Genomic DNA, 14662 nt, shown 5'->3' with positions numbered 1-14662 from the left:
ACTGAAGACTCTCCCCGTGAACTTGATTGCATGGTCTGGCAAGCATATGTGTGATCCTTATTAGTGTCAGTCTGGATTAAATGCCAGCAATGAGAACAACCCCTGCACACCTTTCCTTCCAGCCCCCCACATAGCCTCACTGCAGGCTCAGCTCGCCTGCTGGTTCCCAAAGCCTGGAATGGGCAAGAGGGATCTAAGCAAGTGGCACTTCCCTTTCTAGAGCCTGGCCATGACTGACTCCAGAAGACCTGGTATCTTGTATGAGTTCTGCAACTAACTAGGGGTGTGAACTTCAATCTATCAATCAGTAAGTCAATCAAAAAATAACATGCTGAGCTCTACCATGTGCTAAGCCCTGGAAATGCAGTGATGAGCAAGTCCTCCTGTCGCCCATGAGTGTCCAGTAGGAAGATGTCTTAAACTTCTTGTCTATGATAAGAGGAAACTGGGATCAAGGGATCATGGAAAAATGGCGGCATGAGTAGTTCAGAGAAAATCTCCTTCCCAAAACATACATATTTATGAAAATACAATAATTACAACTATTCCTAAAAGAGACACCAGTGGATGCAGTACAACAGCCAAGATACATCTACATCTGCGAGAACTCAGCATCACACGAAGGGGGTAAGATACAAGCCGCGGCCAGGTGGGACTCAAACGCTCCCCTACCCCAAAACCTGGCGGGAAGAAAGAAGTTGGAACAGGGAGGGAGTGAAAGCCCAGGACTGCTAAACAACCAGCTCTAGAAATCTGCACCCGGAACGCAGACACGAGGTGCATGGGGTACTGGATATTAGAGAAATGGAAAAGCAAAACCTGTGGGCAGGTCCCCACAACCGGCGCCCCTGAGACAAAAGAAAAGCGAGTGCTTTCTGCAAGTCTTAAAGAGACAGGGACCCCATAGCTGGACAAAGTTGTCACAGCACACATAGCCAGCAGCTGGGAATCTCGGGGAAACTTAGGCACCCTAAACCCTGGAGAGTCAGTGCAGCTCTGAAGCCCCTCATGGCACTAAGCAGCCTGCCAGTCATTCCTCCAACTGGTGCAGACCCTGACACACTGGCCCAGTAGCGGGAGAGTGGCAGTGCGCGCTGGGGGCGGAGGCACCGGAAGGGACCGAGAGCAGATCTGTGCTCCAACGGCACCAGAGGAGACCAGGAGAGGCTTGTGTGAGCCCGTAGCAGCGTGACCGAACAGCCCAGGCGCAGCTCACACACACCAGTGGCAGGGAGCCAGAGGAGCCTGGTAGAGGCCCATGCGCACCTGTAGTGGAGCCAGAGGGAGCAGGCGCGCTCCCAGCAGCCAACCAGAATCCCAGCCCAAGGCACAGCCACCCAGGCCAGACCCAAAGGCTGCTGCTGGCACAGAGCTGCCCGGGAGGGTCGCTGCTAACATGGAGGAGCACTCCTGGTGTGCCTACCACTCCCCGCAGGGCTCCGCACCGCTCTGACAGACACTCCGCCCACAGCAGCTTAGGAGAATAACCCGGTGGCTGGTCCAGGAGTGCAGGTAACTGTCACAGGCAGCGGAGAAGGGCAAGGCATCCAGCAAGCAGGAAAGGACTTTTTTCTCCCAGCTGACACACCCGCAACCTGCCTACAGCCACTGCTATCACCATGAAAAGGCAAAAAAATCTGGTCCAGTCAAAGATACTTCAAACAACACTTGAGAAAGGATCTGCAGAGGCAGACCTAACCAGTCTCCCTGAAAAAGAATTCAAAATAAAAATCATAAACATGCTGACAGAGCTGCAGAGAAATATGCAAGAGCTAAGGGATGAAGTCTGGAGGGAGATCACAGATGTCAGGAAGGAGATCACAGAAGTGAAACAAACTCTGGAAGGATTTATAAGCTGAATGGATAAGATGCAAGAGGCCATTGATGGAATAGAAACCAGAGAACAGGAACGCATAGAAGCTGACACAGAGAGAGATAAAAGGATCTCCAGAAATGAAACAATATTAAGAGAACTGCATGACCAATCCAAAAGGAACAATATCCACATTATAGGGGTACCAGAAGAAGAAGAGAGAAAAAGGGATAGAAAGTGTCTTTGAAGAAATAATTACTGAGAACTTCCCCAAACTGGGGGAGGAAATAGTTGCTCAGACTACGGAGGCACACAGAACTCCCGAGAGACGGGATCCAAAGAGGACAACACCAAGACACATAATAATCAAAATGGCAAAGATCAAGGGAAAGGACAGACTATTAAAGGCAGCCAGAGAGAGAAAAAAGGTCACCTACAAAGGAAAACCCATTAGACTATCATCATCAGACTTCTCAAGAGAAACCTTACAGGCCAGAAGAGAATGGCATGATATATTTAATGCAATGAAACAGAAGGGCCTTGAACCAAGGATACTGTATCCAGCACAATTCTCATTTAAATGTGAAGGAGGGATTAAACAATTCCCAGACAAGCAAAAGTTGAGGGAATTTTCCTCCCACAAACCACCTCCATAGGGTATCTTAGAGGGACTGCTCTAGATGGGAGCACTCCTAAAAAGAACACAGAACAAAACACCCAACATATGAAGAATGGAGGAGGAGGAAAAAGAAGGGAAAGAAATAATCATCAGACTGTGTTTACAACATCTCAATAAGCAAGTTAAGTCAGACAGTAAGGTAGTAAAAAGGCTAACCTTGAACCTTTGGTAACCACAAATCTAAAGCCTGCAGTGGCAATAAGTACATATCTCTCAATAGTCACCCTAAATGTAAATGGACTGAATGCACCAATCAAAAGACACAGAGTAATGGAATGGATAAAAAAGCAAGACCCATCTATATGCTGCTTATAAGAGACTCACCTCAAACCCAAAGACATGCACAGATTAAAACTCAAGGGATGGAGAAAGATATTTCATGCAAACAAAAGAGAGAAAAAAGCAGGTGTTACAATACTAGTATCAGACAAAATAGACTTCAAAATAAAGAAACTAACAAGAGATAAAGAAGGACATTACATAATCATAAAGGGCTCAGTCCAACAAGAGGATATAACCATTATAAACATAAATGCACCCAATACAGGAGCACCAATATATGTCGTGAAACAAATACTAACAGAATTAAAGGAGAAAATAGAATGCGATGCATTCATTTTGGGAGACTTTAACACACCACTCACTCCAAAGGAAAGATCCACCAGACAGAAAATAAGTAAGGACACAGAGGCACTGAACAACACACTAGAACAGATGGACCTAATAGACATCTACAGAACTCTACATCCAAAAGCAACAGGATACGCATTCTTCTCAAGTGCACATGAAACATTCCCCAGAATAGACCACATACTAGGCTACAAAAAGAGCCTCAGTGAATTCCAAAAGATTGAAATCCTACCAACCAACTTTTCAGACCACAAAGGTATAAAACTAGAAATAAATTCTACAAAGAAAGCAAAAAGGCTCACAAACACATGGAGGCTTAACAACATGCTCCTAAATAATCAATGGATCAATGACCAAATTAAAACGGAGATCCAGCAATATATGGAAACAAATGACAACAACAACACAAAGCCCCAACTACTGTGGGACACAGCAAAAGCAGTCTTAAGGGGAAAGTATATAGCAATCCAGGCATATTTAAAGAAGGAACAATCCCAAATGAATAGTTTAATGTCACAATTATCGAAATTGGAAAAAGAAGAACAAATGAGGCCTAAGATCAGCAGACGGAGGGACATAATAAAGATCAGAGAAGAAATAAATAAAATTGAGAAGAATAAAACAATAGAAAAAATCACTGAAACCAAGAACTGGTTCTTTGAGAAAATAAACAAAATAGATAAGCCTCTAGCCAAACTTATAAAGAGAAAAAGAGAATCAACACACATCAACAGAATCAGAAATGAGAATGGAAAAATCACGACAGACTCCACAGAAATACAAAAAATTATTAAAGACTACTATGAAAACCTATATGCTAACAAGCTGGAAAACCTAGGAGAAATGGACAACTTCCTAGAAAAATACAACCTTCCAAGACTGACCCAGAAAGAAACAGAAAATGTAAACAGACCAATGACCAGCAACGAAATTGAGTCAGTAATCAAAAAACTAGGCAAGAACAAAACCCCTGGGCCAGATGGATTTACCTCGGAATTTTATCAGACATACAGAGAAGACATAATACCCATCCTCCTTAAAGTTTTCCAAAAAATAGAAGAGGGGGGAATACTCCCTAACTCATTCTATGAAGCCAACATCACCCTAATACCAAAACCAGGCAAAGACCCCACCAAAAAAGAAAACTGCAGACCAATATCCCTGCTGAACGTAGATGCAAAAATACTCAACAAAATATTAGCAAACCGAATTCAAAAATACTTCAAGAGGATCATACACCATGACCAAGTGGGATTCATCCCAGGGATGCAAGGATGGTACAACATTTGAAAATCCATCAACATCATCCACCACATCAACAAAAAAAAGGACAAAAACCACATGATCATCTCCATAGATGCTGAAAAAGCATTTGACTAAATTCAACATCCATTCATGATAAAAACTCTCAACAAAATGGGCATAGAGGGCAAGTACCTCAACATAATAAAGGCCATATATGATAAACCCACAGGCAGCATTATACTGAACAGCGAGAAGCTGAAAGCTTTTCCTCTGAGATCGGGAACAAGACAGGGATGCCCACTCTCCCACCATTATTCAACATAGTACTGGAGGTCCTAGCCACAGCAATCAGACAAAACAAAGAAATGCAAGGAATCCAGATTGGTTAAGAAGAAGTTAAACTGTCACTATTTGGAGATGACATGATATTGTACAAAGAAAACCCTAAATACTCCACTGCAAAACTACTAGAACTAATATCGGAATACAGCAAAGTTGCAGGATACAAAATTAACACACAGAAATCTGTGGCTTTCCTATACACTAACAATGAACCAACAGAAAGAGAAATCAGGAAAACAATTCCATTTACAATTGCATCAAAAAGAATAAAATACCTAGGAATAAACCTAACCAAGGAAGTGAAAGACCTATACCCTGAAAACTACAAACACTCTTAAGAGAAATAAAGGGGTCACTAACAAATGGAAACTCATCCCATGCTCCTGGCTAGGAAGAATTAATATCGTCAAAATGGCCATCCTACCCAAAGCAATATACAGATTTGATGCAATCCCTATCAAATTACCAGCAGCATTCTTCAATGAACTGGAACAAATAGTTCAAAAATTCATATGGAACCATCAAAGACCTTGAAGAGCCAAAGCAATCCTGAGAAGGAAGAATAAAGTGGGAGCGACCTTGCTCCCCAACTTCAAGCTCTACTACAAAGCCATAGTAATCAAGACAATTTGTTACTAGCACAAGTACAGAGCCACAGACCAGTGGAACAGAATAGAGACTCCAGACATTAACCCAAACATATATGGCCAATTAATATATGATAAAGGGGCCATGGACATACAATGGGGAAATGACAGTCTCTTCAACAGATGGTGCTGACAAAACTGGACAGCTACATGTAAGAGAATGAAACTGGATCACTGTCTAATCCCATACACAAAAGTCAACTCCAAATGGATCAAAGACCTGAATGTAAGTCATGAAACCATAAAATTCTTAGAAGAAATCATAGGCAAAAATCTCATGGACATAAACATGAGTAACTTCTTCATGAACATATCTCTCTGGGCAAGGGAAACAAAGGCAAAAATAAACAAGTGGGACTATATCAAGCTAAAAAGCTTCTTTACTGCAAAGGATACCATCAATAGAACAAAAAGGTATCCTACAGTATGGGAGAACATATTCATAAATGACAGATCTGATAAAGGATTGACATCCAAAATATATAAAGAGCTCACATGCCTCAACAAACAAAAAGCAAATAATCCAATTAAAAAATGGGCAGAGGAGCTGAATAGACAGTTCTCTAAAGAAGAAATTCACATGGCCAACAGGCACATGAAAAGATGCTCCACATTGCTTATCATCAGAGAAATACAAATTAAAACCACAATGAGATATCACCTCACACCAGTAAGAATGACTACCATCCAAAAGACAAACAACAACAAATGTTGGTGAGGTTGTGGAGAAAGGGGAACCCTCCTACACTGCTGGTGGGAATGTAAATTAGTTCAACCATTGTGGAAAGCAGTATGGAGGTTCCTCAGAATGCTCGAAATAGAAATACCATTTGACCCAGGAATTCCACTTCTAGGAATTTACCCTAAGAATGCAGCACTCCAGTTTGAAAAAGACAGATGCACCCCTATGTTTATCGCAGCACTATTTACAATAGCCAAGATATGGAAGCAACCTAAATGTCCATCAGTAGATGAATGGATAAAGAAGATGTGGTACATATACACAATGGAATATTACTCAGCCATAAGAAAAAAACAGATCCTACCATTCGCAACAACGTGGATCAAGCTAGAGGGTATTATGCTCAGTGAAATAATCCAGGCGGAGAAAGACAAGTACCAAATGATTTCACTCATATGTGGAGTATAAGAACGAAGGATGAAGGAACAAAACAGCAGCAGAATCACAGAACTCAAGAATGGACTAATAGTTTCCAAAGGGAAAGAGACTGGGGAGGATGGGAGGGAAGGGAGGGATAAGGGCGGGGAAGAAGAAAGAGGGCATTAGGATTAGCATGTATAGTGCATGGGGGGCACAGGGAGGGCTGTGCAACACAGAGAAGACAAGTAGTGATTTTACAACATCTTACTATGCAGATGGACAGTGACTGTGAAGGGGTATGTGGGGTGGGGGAGCCTAGTAAACATAATGTTCTTCATGTAATTGTAGATTAATGATACCAAAATAAAATAAATAAATAAATAAATAAATAAAAGAAGAAACTGGGCCAGACCAGCTCTGAAGTCTTGAAAAATCAGTGATTTTTCAAACATGTCAAAATCAAGTTTAAGTAGAAATACTTCTTGCAGACTTATTTATTTATTTTTATTTTATATTGAGGTATAATTGACAAATAAAATTGTGTATCTTTAAAGTGCATGATGTGGTGATTTAATAGACATATAATACACATGGCAAAATGGTTACACAATCAAGATAATTAGCACGGCCTTCACCTCACATGATTATCCTTTTCTTTTTTTGGTTAGAACACTTAAGATCTGGTCTCAGCAAATTTCAAGTACATATACAGTATTATTAACTACATTTATCATGCTGTACTTTAGATCCTAAGAACTTAGTCATCTTATAACTGAAAGTTTGTACCCATTGACAAGCATCTCTCCATTCCCTCCTTCCACCCCTGGCAACTCCCTTCTGACTGTCTGTTTCTATGAGTATGGCTTTTTTTTTAGATTTCATGTATGCAGTATTTGTGATTCTCTGTCTGGCTTATTTCACTTAGCATAATAGCCTTCCAAGTTCATCCATGTTGATGCAGATGGCAGATTTGCCTTCCTTTCTAAGGCTGAATACTACTCTGTATATATATCTCACATCTTCCATAGACCACATAATTATATATTGTAATATATATAAATGTCATTATATATATATATATGTTATATATGTTGTATATATCACAGCATCTTTATCCATTTATCCATAGACTTTCCACTGATGTTCATATCTTGAGCATTAGCAGAAGATATGCTACAGAGATAGCATTACAGAAGAAATGAACACTAACTATCAAAATGCTTTAAGATGCTTGAAGCACTATAATTTATCACTCTGGAGAGGACCTTATCCCACCTGACCATTTTATACAATTTAAGGTCTTCTTTCTGGAGTTCTCGAGTGGGGCAGTGAGAAGTGAGATTTGGATAAGTTGAAATGACTCAGAGGCTTTCTCTCAGTAGTTTATAAAGTGTTGCACTTAACTCCTTCAGAAAAAGGCAGTTCAGCAGAGTATCTTTTTTAACTGCATGAGTCAGAGCCTATTAATACTCAAACAACTCCTTGATTACCATGTAGGCGACTTGAGGTCCAGCACTAATTCTTCCAGTCAACAACAAAGCATGGTGCAGAATAAACAGAGCTCTGGAATCAGGCAAGCCTTAGTTGCTGTTAGCTCAGACCCCCACAGTTTCCACTCTTATGTCAAGTATCGCACTCCAAGAAATGACTGGCAGACAGTGTCTGCACCTAAATGTGTGAAGAAGAGAAGCCCATTTATATTGCTTTACCAGAAAGTTAACTATCTTAACCACCTATCACATACATAAGATGCAATTTTTTATTCAGCCCCAAAGGCACTTGTCCCTAACAGAAAACTCCATAAAAGCCATAGAGTCTGGAACCAGCATGACATTACACTGTGTGTTGTGATGTGATGCCCATAAGCCATTGGCCAGCTGCTGTCCCCAGACTTGATGGCCACCCTGTGGGTTTGCCATAAGATCGATCCCTGTGTGAGGAATGGTCTCCACCTTCTCACGGTCTCTCCTTGTCCCTCTTCCTGGCTTTTTGCAAAGAGCTAGAATCTCTGCAGCGGTCCCAGAACCGCCTGAGAGGCTGGCACGCAGGCCGCGTGATGGCAGCAAGGCTCCTCGGTCCTCACAGCTCCAGTACTTTCCTTGTTTGGGTGAGAGTTCTAATTTTTTACAAATTGTTTACACTCAAAATGACCCCGGTATTCATGGATGAGACCGAGTATGTGATGGAGGTTCTCCCCCAATCCCTGCCCATGGGGACAGGATGCTGAAATCAGGAAAGGCCAAGATTAGCTGCTGCTTGTCAGAGCACCAGCAGGTTTCACAAGTGACGAGAGTCCGGACAGTCAGAAGGACAAGCAGGAAGGAAATAGTTTTTCCTGTCTTTTGTCTTTTGCTGAGGTATTTCCACAGTAGTCGTTTTGACTAAGAACCAAAGATTTTTTCCTAGAATCAAAGATGTGAAGAACATGCCATCCTAGCGGCTGAGAATGACAGAAGCCTTGTGAATGTGCGTTTATGTGCGTGAGTGAGTGTGGATGTGTGTGTGTGTGGATGTGGTGTGTGTATACAGGTGTGTGTATGTACATGTGCACATATGTGACATGTGCGTGGATGTGTGTATGCACATGCAAGTGTATGTGTGAGCATGTATGTGTCTATACATGTGTGTACGTTTGTGTTCCTGTGTGTGCATTTTCATGTGAGTGTTTGTGGTGAGCATTTGAGGCAGGCCTTGGTGGTCACGGCAATTCCAAATTCAGATGGTGTGGTTAGTGCCCAGGTACGTGGTGACATGCGGGGTTTTATCCCACGGGCTGTGGACAGTCCCTGAGACTTACTGTGGAGAGGCATCACGTTCGCATCTGGGCGTGAGGGAGGTGACCGCAGAGGGAGCTAACTCTGTCCAGTTGATTCGGGATGAAAGGATGCAGAGACCAAAAGGAAGGAAACTCATTGAGAGATATCTTTGTAACAATCCAGGGAAGAGATAGAAGGACCTGAAATAGAGCAGTAACTATGCAATCGGAAGGAAAGAAGGAAAATACCCCAAAGCTGAGACCCTGAGAGACCCCCCCAAGAGACAATATGCAACATAACGGTTTAAATTAATCCAAAACATTTATCAGCAAATTATTTATCAATGGGCCATGCTCTAAGAATTTTGCCCAGGGTTCCACTTTATTAAAAATAGACTTTGTGGCTAGATATGATCATGGCACTATTCCCTGAAAGACATCATAAGGAGACTGACTTATGGGGAATGTGCGAGTGTGCAGAGTGAGCTCCTAGCCTGCAGCGAGCAGACAGTCTGCTTCCTTCTTCCCATTTTCAGGTGTGCAGCTAAGGCCAAGTGTGTCTTAACTTCTCAGATTCGGCACGGCCCCTTCTGTGAAATGGGGATCACAAGATCCCAACTTCCAAATGTTCTTTCCAAAATTCGAATAAGTTAGCAGGCATGCTATGACCAAAGAATTATTTTTCATTTCTAGACCCCTAAAGGGCTGAGGTTGGACATCGGAAAATAGGACTCAGTTAAGTAATGGAAATCTATTCCCCTCCTCTATTCTATTCTAGTAAAATAATGGTTAATAACTACGGTGTATGGATACCTATTGCATGCCAAGCTCAGAGGAAAGGGTTGTACATGCATTAGCTCAGTAAGTCCTCATAACAGTCCTCAGAGGCAGGCAGGGAGGTAGGCAAAGCAGTGAACAGTTAGCAGCATCTAGTCAGAATAGTCCAGGGCCACCGATCAGGATGGTTGTCAGTCATAAACAACCACTACAGCTGTATGGATGCATCCTGACTAATTGGATCTCTGGAACTAAGCTCCTACTTTGCCAATGAGAAAACTGGAGCTTACAGAGTTTGTGTGGTGGCACAAAATCACACAATTGGTCAGTGGCAGAACAAGGGTGCCCATCTGGAAACATGTGACTCCAAAACCATTGGCCTTAATCATTACAGTGTCCTGCTTTCCAGCCATTGCTTCTGATGCCTGAAATCTGCATCAGAAAAGATCAACACACAGCTTAGGAGCTCTCATATACATCCGTAATAAATTAGTAGAACCAATATTAACAGCAGGGGTGCAGGGAGGAGGAATCAGTAAACAAGAATAGCAAAATAATAAGCCTTAATCAAGCTTCTTAGTAAATTAATTTCATCAAAAATACTTGACTTTAAAACATGGTGTTAGCTACATGAGTGGCAAAAAAGTGATTGAATGTAACTTTATTTCTAATGAAGCATCTAATACCATCTCATGCATGTCTGTTCATAAAATTAAATTAATTATAATAGGCTTAGATAATAGGTTTAAATAGGTTGAAAAGTGGTTCTAGTTGGCTGCCCTGCACATGCCCTGGGTCTAGTCTAGGGAGGCTCCCTAGCTAAGAAGACACCAGAATTAGCGGTAGGCTCTGTTATAAGCAGTTTCTTTATTAATGATCTTCAGAAAGCTTTCTTGAAGAATCTTAATGAAACTGCAGAGCCTGGTCTTTTCAGTTGCTAAAAAGTCATAGAATGACACCAGAATGCCAAGCAGGAACTGGCTTGTCCCCAGTAGTTAATTGGAGCAAAGGTCTTGATTCTTGTGGCGGGGGTGCCCTACCAAGCAACATGGCAGGACAAGGGATGAAAAACAGGAATTATCTTGCTTCCCTCACTTGAGGCAAGAATGCCCAGCACCCCCGGCCTGCCTCTTGGCATCCCTTCCTTTTGCTTCTCTTTTTACACTTCCTTTTTGTTCTTTCTCTCTCTCCCCCTCCCTCCCTTCCTCTCTCTGCTCCAGCTTCCTCAAGTGCAAAATGGGGATAAACCATCCTAATGTAAGCTCCATGAATGCAGGAACTGATTTTCTAATTATCTGTTTGGTTCACTGCTTATATCTGCAGAGATTGTCAAGAAATGCTTGCAAATGAATGAATGAGTGAATGAATTGTCTACAAAGTATAGGGTGGTTGTGCAGATAAAATGAGATCGTGAAGATAAAAGGCCTGACACAGAAAGAGGTAATAGAGATCATCTTACTTCTTCCGGAGTTACAGTTCCCTCATCTGTAAAATGGAACCTTATAATGCTCATAGGGATCCACCTCTCAGAACAGATGTGGATGTCAAAACAAAGCACTCTGTGAAATTGCAACTTCCATTATAAGACAAGACATGGTGCCTTGCAAATGTTGTAAGAAGCCAGTGAGGCCCAGTTTCGTAAGGCAGTCTGATGCAGAGGTCCAGTAGAGGCTATAGAATGGATGGTAATGGAAGGCGAAGTTGGGCTCCATGGCTGCTGCACGTTCCCCCTGAGTGTGCTTTCTGAAAAGAGAAGCCATGTAGGGTAGTAGAATTGGGCTCCTGGGTTGAGGTTCACACACCTGGGGTGAAATTCCAGCTCTTCTGCCTGTAGCAGTGTGACCTAAAAAGGACCTGCGGGACTGTTTCCTCATGTAAAATGATGCAGTAATGATAACAGGCTTATTGTGCAGATAAGATTTGACACCTGCACGACATATCCTGCCCAGTGGCCACACCTGACCTCAACAACTAGCTCCCTTGCTTTTCCTTTTTTCCAGAATGTTCAAGGGCACTGTTTCTCCCAGGTCGCTGAGGACTGCTCACTCAGTTCTTACTACATTGTAAATTTGTTCATCCTTTATGAATCAATTCAGGCCTAGGAAGTAGCCAGTGGGTATATTAAATGGATTGGTTAAAGCAAGTTCAATGAGTAAATGCAGGTACCATTTTAGCAGGAAACGGTAGAGTGATTAGTTTATAATTTTCTTTGGGTCTGATTCAACCAGTGTATTTATTGTTTAATTGTAAGGTGTTATTACTAACAAGCATTAGTAATGGTGACTATTTTTGAGTGTTCAGATTGCACCAGTGTATGCTTTATATACATGCTCTTATAAACTATCCTAACAATTCTGCAAAAGGCCAGTTCTCTTTCCCATTGCACCTGGGACTTGGGGACAAACACCACTCACCCGAGGCCCACAGTAAATGGAGGAATGCAACTTCCTGTCCAGGCCTGCTTTAATGTAGACTCTGTGTTGCTTGGTGGTGTTGAGAGGGCTTGCATTGAGAAGCCGATACCATTCCCATGTTACAAAGAGGAAAATGGAATCTGTGTTATTTGCTCCAACTCCCGCAGCCAGCAAGCAGTAGATCCAGCATTGGAACTCTGATCTCCACCCCCAAGGCCAACAAGTTGGGTATGCTTCATTCCACAGCCCCAAACTGCTCCTCTGTTGAAGTTGGTCTCTTTATTCATCCATTTATGTAATACTGGAGAGATTCTAATCTATAGATAAATGATGGCTACTAAATGACCCTTCCTGTCATTCATTCCTCTAGCATCTTCTGTAGATTGATTAATTAGCTAAAAAAAAAATAACATTTAAATTGAAAAATTCTGTGGTTCTTCATCTTTTACCATACACCAAACATTCCTCTTCAATGGTTCAATTAAAAGAAACAACATCTTTAATCTTTTGCTGGTTAACTCCTGCATCAGTGGTCCCCAGCTTGATATAGAGTTGCAAAAAATAATATTGCTAAGTGGATTCTTTATTTAAAAGAAATCTTGATAGAAGACCAGCATGAAAAATGGATGAGAGCAAAGCTGCTTTATTTAGAGGAGGAATATATGGAGGGCCACCCCTTCCCACTGACAGGTTCAAAGGCACCTCTGTGGTTCCGCTGGGACTCTTAGAAGTATCTTAGGACAACACAGGGCTATAAAGCAAGAAAGTCTTCGAGCTTTGCCCATGAATCCAATACATACTTTTGAGCACAAGTGTTGGGCATATGGCTATGAAAGATAGTACCCCTGCCACCCAGAAGCTTAGAGTTTGCAGAGAAGAAAGAGAAGGTGCAGATGTTTATAATGTGGGTGATCTATAGTCATTTTCTCTTTATTTGCAACTGATGAGGTCTAGCAAAGCATCCCTGAGGCTGCTTTGGAAGAACTGCACAGGAGTTATAACTCAGAGCAGAATTCCCTTCATTTTAGCTTCAGAAATGCTCCAAGGTCCTCCCCTCAAGAACTGATCTTGAAACACATGGTGTGTGTTTGTGGTCTTATGCAACCACTGAGTAGCCTTTCCAAAGAGGATCAATGTCTGTAAATTATTCATGACTTTTATTTAATTCAAATTTTACTTGAGTCAAATTTTATTAGAGTCTTTTATTTAAGTCAAATCCCAGACATAACAAAAGAAAAAAAAACAGGACAAGAAATTCTGTCTTATTATGATTTTTGTTTTGTAGAAGAAAATTAAAAATCTAAATGTCTTTTCATTAAGATGTTCTGGTGCATTCCCTGTGTAATGGTAATTACCTAATGACATTAGCACGGTGTGCTGGTTAATAGTCCCTCACAATTAGCTGGCAAAGCACTTTAACATCCATTATCTCCTTTGGGGCTCACAAAGGCTCTGAAAGTGAAGCAATCAGCTAGAGCTTGATTTTACAACCACTGAAACTCAGGGTCAGATTAAGCTATTTGCCCAGGAACACACGCCATGTACAATATCTATTTCGCTAAGAGTGTGGGGTTTAAAAACACAACAGCCCCCATTTAGTCCTATAGTTCTGCTCACCAGCTATGTGGTCACAAAAAAAATCCTTTTGTTTTCCTAGTCCTTTCATGTATGAGCAATAAACAAGTAGTTCTTAGTATGTGTCAGACACTATTCTCAACTCCCTACATATGTTTATTCACTTAATTCTAACAATGCTACTATTATTGTCCTTTTAGAGAGAGAAGTTAAGTAATTTGCAAAGAGTCATGCAGCTAGTAAGCAGCAAGCCAAGGTGTAAACTCAGGTCGTCTGGTACTAGAGTCCAGAGTGACCCCTGCACTACAGCGATGACCATGCAGTGAGAAGAATGTGGGCCGGGACTGATGATCATACCAGTTAGGACAGTCCTGGCTATGCTGGCGTAACAAACATTCCCCCAAACTCAGTGACTTCAAACAACAAAGATTTATTTTGCACTCACATTTCCTGTCCATTATGGGGCGTTTGGAGGAGTGGCAGGTGCCACTGTACATCTTCCTCTTTCAAGAATCCTGGGTATGAAGGCTCCAAAAAAACAAACAAAACAAGGGGTGTGGTTGGTCAGGCTCTCAAAGCCTCTGCTCAGACATGACCTGTATCACTTCTGCTCATGTGTTTTAGCCAAAAATAACATGAGATAGACAGGAAAGTGCAATCCTACCACGTGCTTGAATTTTGTA

The 14662-nt window shown here is 41.7% G+C and overlaps 1 protein-coding gene across 3 annotated transcripts in view; it reads left to right on the top strand.

Moving 5' to 3' along the window:
* ADCY8 (adenylate cyclase 8) overlaps positions 1 to 14662 on the top strand; it is a 215351-nt gene that overhangs the window by 104364 nt on the left and 96325 nt on the right. The window lies entirely within an intron of this gene.

Source organism: Manis javanica, chromosome 2 (genome assembly GCF_040802235.1).
Source record: "Manis javanica isolate MJ-LG chromosome 2, MJ_LKY, whole genome shotgun sequence".
In the NCBI taxonomy this organism is placed as follows: domain Eukaryota; kingdom Metazoa; phylum Chordata; class Mammalia; order Pholidota; family Manidae; genus Manis; species Manis javanica.
This window is presented reverse-complemented; position numbering and strand designations above follow the sequence as displayed.